This window comes from Melanerpes formicivorus, unplaced genomic scaffold (assembly GCF_026170545.1).
Source record: "Melanerpes formicivorus ecotype bairdi unplaced genomic scaffold, bMelFor1.0.p_v2 SCAF_56, whole genome shotgun sequence".
Lineage (NCBI taxonomy): Eukaryota > Metazoa > Chordata > Aves > Piciformes > Picidae > Melanerpes > Melanerpes formicivorus.
The window spans coordinates 4,167,528-4,180,870 of NW_027142408.1; the positions used below are offsets into that span (position 1 = coordinate 4,167,528).

Consider the following 13,343-nt stretch of genomic DNA (forward strand, 5'->3'; position numbering starts at 1 on the left):
GTGCTCAGCTTGCCACGCACCATAACCTACACCACTGCTTCTGCACAGCTGTGAGAGGATATTGTCTCCCCCCCCCTTGCAGGATTTCTGCCTAAATTGAAAGGTTTTGATGAGAAAGCATAATTAACTACATTGCACCCACCTTCCAGTAGTTTCCTGCAAATATCTCTTACACAACCTCTGGAGTTGTTGAGTCAATGCAATTTCTCTCTGTAACAGTGGAAAATGCCCTCAGCAATAAAGAAAACCCAACATGAAGATGTCTTTGCTTCAGTAGGTGTTGGACACAGAGGGGAATCTTAGTTGACTGTTACCCAACTGTTACTCATCATCAGAATGACGTTCCCAAAATCAGACAGCAAGCATTTTGATGTAGCTAATGGAGCACATTCCATTCATACACCCATGGAGAAAAATAATCAAGTATTGAAACAACAAACCCTCTGTTTATGAATTCAGAAGATGATGCACTGGAATCTTTCTAGAAAACAAATTTTCCTGGCCTGAAGCCTTTATTTCTTTCTTCATGTGCACGAAAGGCACCACTGTAACTTTACCTATAAAAGACCTGTTTGCAAAAATTATTTCTAGTAGTTCCTAAAGGAATTTGCAGTAAGAGGTTGTGGTGGATTAAAGTTCCCCCCCCCCCATTACCTTTTAACTGCGTTGGTCTGGCAAAGTTAATGCTGGGGGGAAGCTTCAACCCACCACAGAAGTCACTGTGCCTCAGGCGATGTATCTGCCCTGTGTGCTGATGCACAGCTCTGCAATAAGCTGCTTCTCATCCCATGGGTGAGTTAAGGTGAATACCTTTCTGCAGGTCTATTGCCTCTGACCTCTAAGACAAGGTGTAAAGGAACTCTGTGAGTTGTAGGATGAGCCCCAGTCTAAAGGAATGTAACAGATTGCATCTGAGCTTGCAAGGGATGAGCTGCACACAAGGGAATTGCTGTGAAGGAGCTGTTGAAGTGTAAGGTGCTAAGAGTTTTCTAACAAGGCAACCATAAACATTGAGCTTTCAGTAGAATCACAGAATGAACCAGGTTGGAAAAGACCTTCAAGATCATCGAGTCCAACCTATCACCCAGCACCATCTCATCAATTAACCCATGGCACCAAGTGCCTCATCCAGGCTCTTCCTAAACACCTCCAGGGATGGTGACTCCACCACCTCCCTGGGCAGCAGATTCCGAGGGCCAGTCTCTCTCTCTGGGAAGAATTTCTTCCTAACACCCAGCCTAAACTGTAAAATTGTTTTAGAATCATAGAATTGTTGGGGTTGGAGGGGACCTCAAGGATCATCTAGTTCCAGCCACCCTGCCATGAGAGCACTAGAGCAGGTTGCCCAGAGCCACATCCAGCCTGGCCTCAAACACCTCCAGGGATGGGGCTTCCACCACCTCCCTGGGCAACCTGTGCAAGTCTCTCTCCACCCTCATGGGGAAGAACTTCTTCCTGACATCCAGTTTGAATCTACCCATTTCTAGTTGTTTTTTTCCATTCCCCCAGTCCTACCATCACCTGACACCCTAAAAGTCCCTCACCCACCCCATTTCCCCCCCTTTTCCCCTCAAACCCACAGCACCTGGGCTCTATTGGAGTCTCCTCCCACCCCAGGTGTGGTCACTTTGCCCTCCCCACCCACTCCCCTATTTAATCTGCCCCAGGAAGGGCAGCAGCCCTAAGCTGAGCCCATCTGGGCTGAGGATCCTCCTCTCATCTCTGGTGAGTACCCATGGAGTCCCCATGGTGTGCACTGGGTGATGGTGGTGGTGACAAAAGGCCGGGGGGCCTGGTGGCCCCCCGGTTGTTAGGGCTAGGACTGATGACTCCTCCAATACCACCCACGGGTGCTGGCTGGGGCTCCTTGCTGGGGCTGAGCTCTGCAGGAATGGTGGTGATGAAGCAGGAGCTGTTTAGCCAGATGATGTGATGCTAACTACGCTGCCTCTACCTGGAGGACACTGGAGTCTGCTTTCATCCTTCAGTCTTCATCAACTGGAGAAATGGAAGAGCAAGTGGGCATCAGGACTGAAAATGATGAGGTGAGTCCTGACCAGTAGTTCTCTTGCATATCTATCCCATCAAATCATTCTCTCAGCCAGTGCAGGTGTGTGAGAGCTGTGTGTGGTGGATTCCCTGTGTGTTTAGCAAGGATACTGAGAACAGCTTCAGGTCAGGCTGATGGACCCTAGCCAGCCAACTTATTGGAGTGCAATGGAGTCAGAAAAGCTGTGAAGATTTCTTACATTTTACCTCTGAACCCGATAAGGTTTCCTGGTGATCTGTAGCTGCATGGGAAAAGAGCAATTTTCCCCAGTTGGGTAGTCAAGGATAATTATCCCACTTCTCTTCTTGGCACTGCAGAGCTTACATGTATTTTTTTCTCCTAACAAGAGTGACCAGGGAGTCTCCTGAGTCTCTTTTGTCTGACATGTTGTCTGGGGGCTCTTCATCTGGCAAGCATCCTTACTAGCAGAGAAGAGCAAGCTGCTTCTACTGATGATTTGTGCTAATAATTCTGAAGCAGAGGGTGGCTTTTAATCTCTCTCTTTGATAGAGGGCAGGAGAGGTTAGGCAGTAGCAGGTGAGGTAATCAGGCCTTACTCCTGGTCTTGGGAGCCAAAGTTGTCGTTTATTCATGGTGGATGGTCAGAGCTGTGGTGACAACCTTAGGTGCTGGCTTTGTGGGTCTGGCTTGTTCTAACAGCTGAGGTTGCAACCTGGCACATCAAGGTTGACTCCCCTGTAGTGGGTTTCTAGGGCTGCTCCATGGAGTTAATGTATTCCTGGGCAGTGGGCTGTTGTAGGAGAGAAGAGAAACTGGAGTATGATTCCCCTGCCCCTCCCAAGGGGAATGTTTCTGTGGTGCTGTGGTTCTGTGCTTGGAATTGCTGTCTCTACCAGCTCTGGAGATAAGAGACAGGTTGTGCACACTGCCTGGAGGTCTCAGTGGTGACACTCACACTGAGTCACCAGGGAAGATGTTGATCATCACATCAATTCAGAAGCAAAACTGAGGACTTTTCCTAGAAGCGTATACTGCCTTCATTTTGGGTGGGTTTTCTCTCTAAAGCTGCCCTGAGAGACCAGCTGGGTATATATATTTCTACATAACTGTTGAGAGGAGTATGCTGAAGTTGGCAATCATGTTATCTGCATGCTTTGCTGCTCTAGGCAGACACAGAGGCACAAGGAAGCTTAAACACTCCCAGAGAACACGTGTCCTTGCACAGCAGGAGGATATGGTTCACATCTCCTAGTTCTGATTGGTTTGTTACCAGGATCCCCTCCTTTCTTACTCAGCTCTAGGATGAGATCTGGGTGGTTATCATCTTCCTGGGCATATTAGCTTCCTCTCAGCGACAGCCTGGGCATGTGCACAGGCAGGAATCCATGATGTGCTGAGTACTCAAGGGACCAGGGGTGTGGGGTGCACCCATTTTGCATCACTGCCATAGCCAGGGGCTGCTGCTGGGAGACAGCACTGAGATCACCAGGAAGAGAGATCTCAACAGGGATCCCAGCTGTCTGTGGGGGGCAACAAGTGTCAGAGACAAACATCACATTTCCTCACTGGAGAAGTGCTGTGTGGCCTTGGAGTACAGCTCTCACTGCAAGCACAGTGAATGCTGTGTCTTTCCTGCACACCCTGCTTTTACCCAGAGAGCAGAGTTATTGCTAAGGGAATTTATTAGGTCCATCCTTTCTAGCAAACTTAATGCTGAGAAAGCCTGGGAAGCAGCCTTGCCTCCTTTGAATTGCTATCAAATCCTACCCTACAAATCCTACATGCAATACATGTTGATTTCCAACGTGAAGACTCGTTCCAACCAGGCTGTCTGCCTTGTAGGATCACCAACAAAAAAAGAAAGAGAGGAAATGCAAAGAAGTCCTCCCCCAGTGGTGACACAAGACCCTTCTGGTCTTTGTTTTGCAGTGGTGATAGGAGAGAAACTGGCAAGAATTAATTAAACTTCTCCTGTTCATTATAATCAAATTCTCCAACTTCTCTGGCTGCTCTCCATAAACATTGCACTAAGATTCAGGGAGGAAGCTGGAATGTAAACACAATCCTTTTTTTTTACATAAACATTCACTAGAACCCTTTCTCTTTTTTCCTAAAGGCTCCACACCAGTCTTTGACTGAAAGCCTAAATTAAATAGCTTGAAGACGAGCTTCAACTTACTGTTCAGTCCAGATGAACAATGTACTGCAAAGTAAACGCTGCTGCACGATGTGTGCAGCCCTAGGAAGGTGCCATGCTAGCCATAGGTGCTGACATGGCTTGTTGGCTCTTGTCACTGACCACAGTGAAGTTAACTCTGATCTTACAGATGTAAACAGACAAATCTGTTCCCCTTTTCAAATAGGCAGACAACTAACTGTAGTGCAACAACTCCCTACAACTACCTGAAAGGAGGTTGTAACCAGGCTGGTCTCTTCTTCCAGGCAACCAGCACCAGAGGACACAGTCTCAAGCTGTGCCAGGGGAGGTTTAGGCTGAGTGTTAGGAAGAAATTCTTCACAGAGAGATTGGCCATTGGAATGTGCTGCCCAGGGAGGTGGTGGAGTTACCATCCTTAGAAGTGTTTAAAAACAGACTGGATGAGGCACTCAGTGCCATGGCTTAGTTGATTAGGTGGTGCTGGGCGATAGGTTGCCCTTGATGATCTTGAAGGTCTTTTCTAACCTGGTTGATTGTGTGAACTTCCAAGTGTCTCTTATGGATGTAGGAGGTGTTAGTAAATGTCACTACTGACTTCTTGTCTGGTTCATGAGCAAACCAAGCACCTGGGAGCTGTTTTATATACAGAACAGCAAAGACCTCCAAATGGCTTTCTCTTTTGTTGAAATGTTTCACTACTTCTTGTGTGGGTTGCTTGAATCATAGAATGCTAGGGCCTGGAAGGGATAACCAGAGATTGAGTCCAGCCCCACTGCAAAGCTAGGTCATCTAGGGCAGGTCACACAGGAAAGTGTCCAGGCAGTCTTTGAAGATCTCTAGAGGAGAAGACTCCACAACCTCTCTGGGCAGCTGGCTCCAGCACCCTCGCAGCAAAGAAGTCTGTTATCATGTTGAGATGGATGGTCCCTTGTAACTGTATGGTTCTATGGCTGCTTGGTCTCTACAACCATGTTACAACCTCAGTTCTAGAACAGTGTGGGCAGGGAACCTTTAGTCTATCCCAGGCAGTCTTCCTGTATGCTCAGTTCAGTGTGTGTGCTGCAGATGCAAAGCCTGAGATGAGGCATCCGTGTTCTCACTCATGAAATATGTCTCAGATTAGTTGTTGCCCTAATCTAAGCTGAGGCTCTTCTGGCTGAAAGGATACCAGAGTATTCTTCATGTCTGGAAGAGTGCAGCACTTTAATCATGCAGATGATTGCCACCAGTGTACCTTGGTGGGGGGGAGGCATCATGGCACCTTGTGCTTTTGTCACCCCACTTCACTCTCCTGAAGTGGCTTTTCACAACAAGTGTTGCAAAACAGAAGCCAGTGTGGAACATGCTGCTGAGCAAAGTAACTCTGCAGCAGAAAGTTAGAAGCAGAGAACAAAAGGTTAGCTCTCTTGCAGGAGAGATAACAGCTTGAATCTCTCTCTCCCTCTCCTCTGCCTACATCAGAAAGGGTGTGCTCCTGAGGTTAGGCCAGCACACATGTTTTAAATTAGTGGTTTCTAAACAAGGAAGTGACAATTATTTGTTATGATTATTTGTCAAATGATCACATCTGTACTTAATTACCACGTGTGTGCCAGAGTGTGCCTTGCTCAGGAGGCTGAACCTCGTCAGGCTGGATGCTAAATTGTGCACCCGGATTTTAATGGGTGCAAAACGTTTTGCACAGTATACATTGTGCTAAAAAGCTATAAATAAAAGTGCCATGGAGCCCTAATCTCTCTCACTCCTTATCTTGCATTTACAATGTTTATGAAACCCAGCAATGAATCTCATGCAGGCTCTGTGATGTGGGTTTCTCTCATTCTCAAAGCCTGTTTATCAGATACATTTTATTCTCATTGCTTTATTACCAAACAGTGTCCTCTTTTGTTACTGCATAGGGAGCCTCACTGTGCCATGGTCAGGCTGAGACATTCAGTTTGGTGATTTGGGTTTCCTTCTCCTCTCCTTGCATGCATGTTTGTTCAGAAATGCAGGTTTTCGACAACAGTTTAATTTCCACAGTCGGCTGCAGTTTCAGTTTGTGTCACAAACTCAGCTTTTGAATACCAGAGAGAACTTCCAGCACTAATTTGAATAAAAATAGAGACTTTTCTTTGACACCATTCTTCAGAAAGTCTTAGATCAGATTCCATCCCATAGTATGCTGGGGAAAGGGCAATTGTAAGCATGCCTGTACATGAGTGTGTGTTTGCCCCAGAGGCGTTTCTGCTGTCCTATCTTTAAGTGCTTGAGTTTAGGAGTCACTTGGGGTGCAGGAAAACATAACACATGCTTGAATTGTTCCAAGGCTTTGGACTGAGTCCTTGGAGTGTGCACAATGTTGTCTCCCCTGCTCTGAACAAACACCTTCCCAGCTGTGCTGGGGTTTTGACACCCCTTTGTCATTCTTCCATGTCTTGCAGGGCACAGGGAGCAGGGGGAGATGTGTATTGCCATCCTGTTCATGATCATAGAGTGAGTCTGTGACAAATACAGATAGGGGGCCTGGAAAGAGCCCCTGGCTGGAGGAATACCACCATGGTTGGGCTGGTCTTACAGTGCTGTGTTTCCTTGTGGGGTAGCTGTTTGGCAGAGTCACACTGCCTTGCATGGTGTGAAAGTTGGGATGCTGCTCTTCAGCCCCGTCCACGTGCCTTTGCCTGCCTCTGGTATCTTTGCATGAACTTTTTAAAGGAATAACAGTTTGGTCTCATTGTCTAAACCCTGGCTAGCCTAGGGCTGTAACCTACAGCTGAGTGGCAACAGCGTGACAGAGCAGCCATGCTACTCGGCAGGCCCATGTGCACATGGCTTCTGCAGAGTTTCCCTTTGGGGTAAGTGATCAGGCATTTCAGAATAGAATACAACACTGGGTGCCACAGCAATGGGAATGACTGCAGGAGGAAGACAATCTTAGCATAATGCATTGTATGTCTGTGGAACTAGCAAGTGACCACAGAGATGTGATACTTCCTGTCCATAACAGCATAACTTCATCTTTGTCATACATTTGCTTGCTCCTTTTTAGCTGAGCTGTGTTACTCCAAGGGAATAAAATTAGCATTGATCTTTGATCAGCACAGAGTCAAAACCCTCGCTGAAGTCTTTCTTTGTCCTTACAATTAGTGTATTTTTTGGTGTTAAATGCTATTGTGCCAGCCTTAAATTGAAGCTGGAAAGTTTCTAACCTGGCAGTTGTCACCCTGCTGTCTGGCAAAGCAAATTCAAACCACCTAGGGCTGGAGTGAACCTAATTCAAACCACCCAAGGCTGAAGGATGTCTTCCAACCTCCTGAGCATATGCTCTGTGTGGGTAGTTGCTCCTAGGTAAACATCTCTCTTTCTGCTCCTCTATGCTTGTGATCACAGAGGGTGAGCTTTGCATTTGACTCAGTTCTGTCCAAGGGACCTAGGAGTTCAAGCATACCTTTTGGACTGTCTTCCTGTGGGAATTTAGACTTAAAGCAAATATCTTTCACCAGGGTTTATTCATGTGCCCCAGTGCAAAGCACTTCATGGTCCTCTTCAGTAAACTCCATGTTGTGGCCCCATAAGGTGTTAATGAATCATTTTAGTTGTGTGAGATCAGACAAGAACACCTGTGCCTGAAGTCACTCTGGTTTTGAGTGTCCATGGCCTGAATCTATTTACACCTCTGCAGAAATGGACTCTCCTTTTCCAGAAGGATCCATGAGGCAGAAAAGGGCTAACCCAAGAGGATCATACTGTGATACTGTGATCAGGATCAGGAAAGGGTGACACTTGTCTTGCAATGTTGTTCAGATCTCTTCAGAGGCTTTTAATGGCTGGAATACAAACAATCCTGAGCTCCAGTCTGTTAGAGCAAAAGCAAGGTGTGTTGCCTGCTTCGTTTCTGCTCAGGAGGAGTGTTTCTATAGGCACCACAGAATGTAGCCACTTAGGTGGCAGCTGCTGTTAATCAACAAGCTACACCTGAAGACAGAACTACAAACTGAAGGTAGAACATACAGTCTGAGCAGCTGCTTCTGTTGTCTTAAATATACTTAAACTCCAAATGGGAAATTCTGTGACTTCCCATGTTGTCACAGAGGAGAGAATTCACTGTGAAGGCAACATTTGTCAGGTAATTATATTACAAAGATTGCAAATGAATTCCAGAAAATGACCTCATGTAAGTAAAGAAGTCATGGCATAAGGGACTCTATTCCTTTAAGATGAAATTTCTGAGTCAAAAAACCTGAACTAAAATGTTAACAGCAAAACATGATTCATATCTGCAAATGCAGAAGAAAACTGTGCTGAATTACTGAGGAACAGCAACCTGGATGGGGGAAAAAAACAACAAGGATAAGCTGATAAAAATACCCACCTCAAAATCATAAGAAGCTAATTTAGAGGGGAATGGAACCATCTAGGTTGGGTTTTTAGCAATGGCTATAAATGAAGAGTCAGGACCTGGAGATGGTGACTCTGCTTTTGTGCATTGACATCTAAAAGGAGGCTATTGAAACGGGAAAAGGAAAGGTCAGTGTTAGCCCAGCAAAGTAAAATAGAACTCAGGAGTTCTTCATACAGCACGTAGAAAACAAAGAAAATGAGAACACTAATAGCAAGCAAGGAAAATGAGAATGCTAATAGTGTTAACTGTACTGTTGACACTAACAGAGTTCATTCAATCCTTAATAAGCTCTTGTGTGGGAGCATGGGCTTGGGTCATGTAATGGTACCTATGTCCTTTGTTTCCACCAGAATCTTAGCAGGATGTCATAAGTTAATTGCTGTGTTTTATGTGTTTTTAAATTACTGGTTCAAACAACCTGTGTCCAAGAGGTTTAAAACTTGCCTTGGGAGCTGTCTCATTTGTTCATATTTATTTTCAGTCAACCAGGGAACGCTGAGAAGGATCCAAACTAAGCTAATGCCATGCCAAAATGGGGATAGGAAAAAATCTGAATAATTCATAGACCTGTCATCATAACTTTGATAAATTATGGCCTGGTGATAAATTAATAAAGAATTAAGGTGGGGGCAGTAAAATTAACAATAGTCAGTGTGGTCCTGCAGATCTCTTCATATGAACGTTGTATAGTCACTTCAGTCAATATTAATGATAGTCTATTGAATGTTCTGTTAAACACTTGAGTTGCTACACCATGGTGCTTTCATTTAGGAAACCAGAGTGTTACAAATGGGGCATTTTAAATGCATTAAATCTTGCCTGGGTGTGAATCTGAATTGGGATTCATTACTGGCACAGAAGGGGAGCTTGTGTTAAATTGTGTTTCCTTGGCATGTGTCGTGGTCCCAGGCTTTTGAAGAATATCATAAATGACTTGCAAGAAGCACAAAGCCACCACAGGTTTTAGTTACATGTGCTTCCAGGCATAGGTGACAGATAGTGACTGGAATGATGTGGATCACCCTGTAGATGGGAGCCCACCTATAGTACACAGATGTGTTTTACCACCAAAGCCCAAACCATATCCTAGCAGGAGCAAGAAAAAGCAGGTCATGGGCATAATATCAATGACTTTGTGAAGGAGCAAAGACTAAATTGACTTGGTCATGCTGGATAAGCACAGTCAGCTCCCTGTTAAGCCTTGAAGCTTTTATCTGATGGAAGCTGTTAATGCAACCTTTATCTTTTATATACAAAGCTAGATTTTAGGGAGTAGGTACATGGCACACAGCTCAGTGCTTTGTGCTTGTGTGTTCCTCAGAGAAATTCAGCCTTGGTGCATGTAATTTAAGAAATCTATTAGAATACTGCATGAATTTCCCAGAACAGTTCCCAGAGTAATTAGCTGTTTGAAAAGTTATACTTGGAAGTGAGAGACTGAAAAATAGAGTGCTTATCAAAGAGGAAATTAGATGGTAGATGAACCCTGGTTTTAAGTGTGGGGTAAGAAGAGCTCTGTTTCACAAATGGATGTCTATAGCATAGCAGAAAAAAGGTATTGCAGAATCAAATGGATGGAAGTCAGTAGTGGAAAAAATGACTTTAATATAGAATGTCAATATTTGAGTGAGTGATATGAACACTTATGTGTAAACAATATGATACTGCAGTGTGATATACAGAAGTAATATGACATAATCAAAGCTAAGCCATAATGGGAAACTCCTAAAGCTTATTAAAAATGACTCTCTAAACATTTAAGTCATAGCTGTTTATCAGTAAATTTCAATTGCAATGTACTGCCATGTAGCCAAGGTTTGGGAGTGGGTCATTCTCCACAGCCACTGCAGTCTTTGCATCTGTGACTTAGTGGAAGCAAGGCCTGTGCCAAACCAAACAAATTGGAAAACCAGTTGGTTTTAGTTGTGCTGGAACTAGACTTTCTGCCTAGTGCTCGCTGATAAAGCTCTGGGGTTCTTTTGTGGTAACACACAGCTCTACAATGCCTGCTGAGTTCCTGCTAAAATACATGGGAATTCTTTACACAACTAGAACTTCAAATGCAACCTCTCTGTTGTCAAACTTAGAGATTTCAAATGGATTATCATTTCAATTACAAGCACTGTGAGTGTACTGCCTTAAACCTGGAACTGTACATGGTACAATCCTCTTTTCCTCATGTTTATGCAGCCTCACAGTGACTGTGGTCTGAGTATAATTACTCTGATCACACAGTTCTGCTGTGTCCTGGTTTTTCCTCTGTGTGCCATTTATTAGTTCTGATGACAAAAAGAGCATTGGATTTAGTTTGTGAAAGACCTCTTGAGTGCTTTCAGGCTTTCACATTGGTGCAGTGGTTGTCAGTACAAAATGGTACCTAATATATCACTCTTTCCCTGCACTTCCAGGAGAGAGTAGCTGTGTATTTGTTGGCAGATGGTGATTTCTTAATTGCTCCCAGTAGCATTTCCTTCATGTAGTGCAAATTTTGGGGCCAAAATTTGCCCTTAGATGAACTTGTTTTTGTTTTGACTTCTAACACTGCTAGGCTCTTTCAAAGCTGAATGTTATGCCTGTATTTGAAGCTCTCCCTTAATTTTGGCAGATAAAGTGATATATTCTGGCTGGACATGTGTGTACCAGTTGCTTCAGGAATGTCAGGTGATCAAGATCCTAACTTGGACACTTCAAGTCACTCCTGGATGTTGTCACTAACCAGCTTTTAAGAGACACATCTACAATGAGCTTTTTGGATGGAGAGTTTCGTCATAACCTCAAAAACTTGGCAAAGAGGACAACTGAGATCTGTGACAGAGATAACATGAAAAAGTAGAAGATGGTGAATGCTTATGACCCTGACATCAGAAGAATGAAGAAGGGTAATCAAGATTTGAGCTTTAGAAGAAATAGACACAATTTTTCATAGCCGTTGATTCAGCTCTGGAGCTCACTATGAAGGTTATGGGATGCCAGAAGTATAAATGGTGCAAAAAGCTACTAGGTACAAATGTGAGATGTGAAGTGTGGATGAAAGGCTGCAACCATTGGCTCAGGGCTTCCCTAAATCAGATTGCCAGCAGCTGGGAGGATGTGCCATGGGAACTATCACTTCATACTTTGTTTTTATTCCTTTTCCTGAAACAACTGCTACTGGTAGTGTCAGGAGGAGGGTCCTGGGCTGGAAGAACTTTTAGGACTTTTGATGAAATATATAATTCTCTAAGAAAGAAGTTCCCAAACTGTACTTGATTGCACCTGTAATATCCCCCACTAAACAACAGAATGTCATTCATTACTGCAAAGCAAGAGCAGCTTAAAGGCAGAGCCTTATCTGTGACTTATTTCCCTCTTATCAGTTTTAAATTATGAGTATTTCTTCTAAAGCAGAAGTATCTGTAATTATATTGCAGAAGTATTGACTCCATGTTGTGCTTGTGTTGTCACTATTGATCTATGTGCTTTTATTTGAATAGACTTGAGTTTCTTGGAATGTTAGTGAGGGCTTTAATGTCGTTTGAAATGTTTCCTTTTAGTGCTGTTCACTCCAGTTTAACTCAATTAATGATTTAATAGTTTTATCCATCATTGGATGTTAACACCTTAGGAACTGTCTGGGCTAGATATTTTTCTGTATTTGGGGTGGAAAAAAATCAACTCGGTACTTTAGACATCTTAAGGATAACTTGTTTTGTGTCTTTTATCACAAATTGCAATGTTAGTTGCTTTGTCTCAGAATAAAATGCTGTGCCCTGAGAAAGCACTTGGTTTTGTTTCTGTGGGTACAGACCTTTGCTCTATTCCCATCCAAGAAAATGAAACACTTTATTTCTCAATAATGCAGCTTGTACTCCTCTAGTGAAACTGACTCAGGATGTTAAAAGGCTCTCTTCAGTGCTTCTCCACAGGGTAGCCGATGTCGGCACACATGCACATACTTAGCCTACAGTGCGTGTGCTATTTCTACCCACAAATAAAACTAAAAGAGAGAGGAACAAGCAAGTGCAACAGGAAAGTGAGATGGACAATCAGGCTGTTACTGTCCATGATGCCCTGGAACAACAGGTGACAACTGCCACATAGGAATGGAGCAATCTCAGTTAGCTGCAGGTTGCTTTGAGGTAAAGCACCAGTGAGTTTGGCAGAGACTGACACACTCTATCTTAAGCCCTGCTCCCCCAAGTGTGAGAAGAAAAACTGCTTTAATTCTTACAAGCAGCCCCCACTGGAGGATAAATGCTACTTCACATCCCAGCTCTAATTGTTACTTTTGAAGCACAGGCAAGGGGAAATTTTCCTTTATTTCAGTCAGTCTGAGGCTCCTCTCCCAGGTGGGCTAAATTGCAACAGTAATACTTACCTTTTCTTCCTTTATTATTTGATAATCCTTCTTGGATTACCAAGGCATCTGCACTGGCTGCTTATGCCTACAAAGCAATCTGGGGAAGGTAACTGTTATGGTTATGCTGATCTGCCACTGAAATGAAGCAAAAGATGCTTCACTTCACCGTGGACAGATCTCCAAGCTGAAGTACATTCAGATTTCTTATTGCATAAACATTTCTCTCACACTTGACCTGGGTTGGCAGCCAGGGAGCAGGAAGATGAAATGTCAGGTGATTTTATGAAGCACTGAAATGTCTGGTTTAGCTAAAATAATGGATAAGAAAGTGAGGAAGAGTTAACAGACAAAGCATTATGATGATTGTCTCAGATGCAGGAAAAAGTTGAACTTGGCATCTGCCTTCTTATCAATTGGATGTTCCACTTCTTACTATGTTATATAGAAGTGGATA

The 13,343-nt window shown here is 43.9% G+C and overlaps 1 long non-coding RNA gene across 1 annotated transcript; it reads left to right on the forward strand.

Annotated features, from left to right (window-relative positions):
• Positions 1 to 1,693: 1,693 nt before the first annotated feature.
• Positions 1,694 to 12,293, forward strand: LOC137452549 (uncharacterized). The gene is made up of 3 exons (XR_010990112.1): positions 1,694 to 1,725; positions 1,961 to 2,045; positions 11,156 to 12,293. It is a non-coding gene; the product is annotated as an uncharacterized lncRNA (long non-coding RNA).
• The last annotated feature ends 1,050 nt before the right edge of the window (positions 12,294 to 13,343 follow it).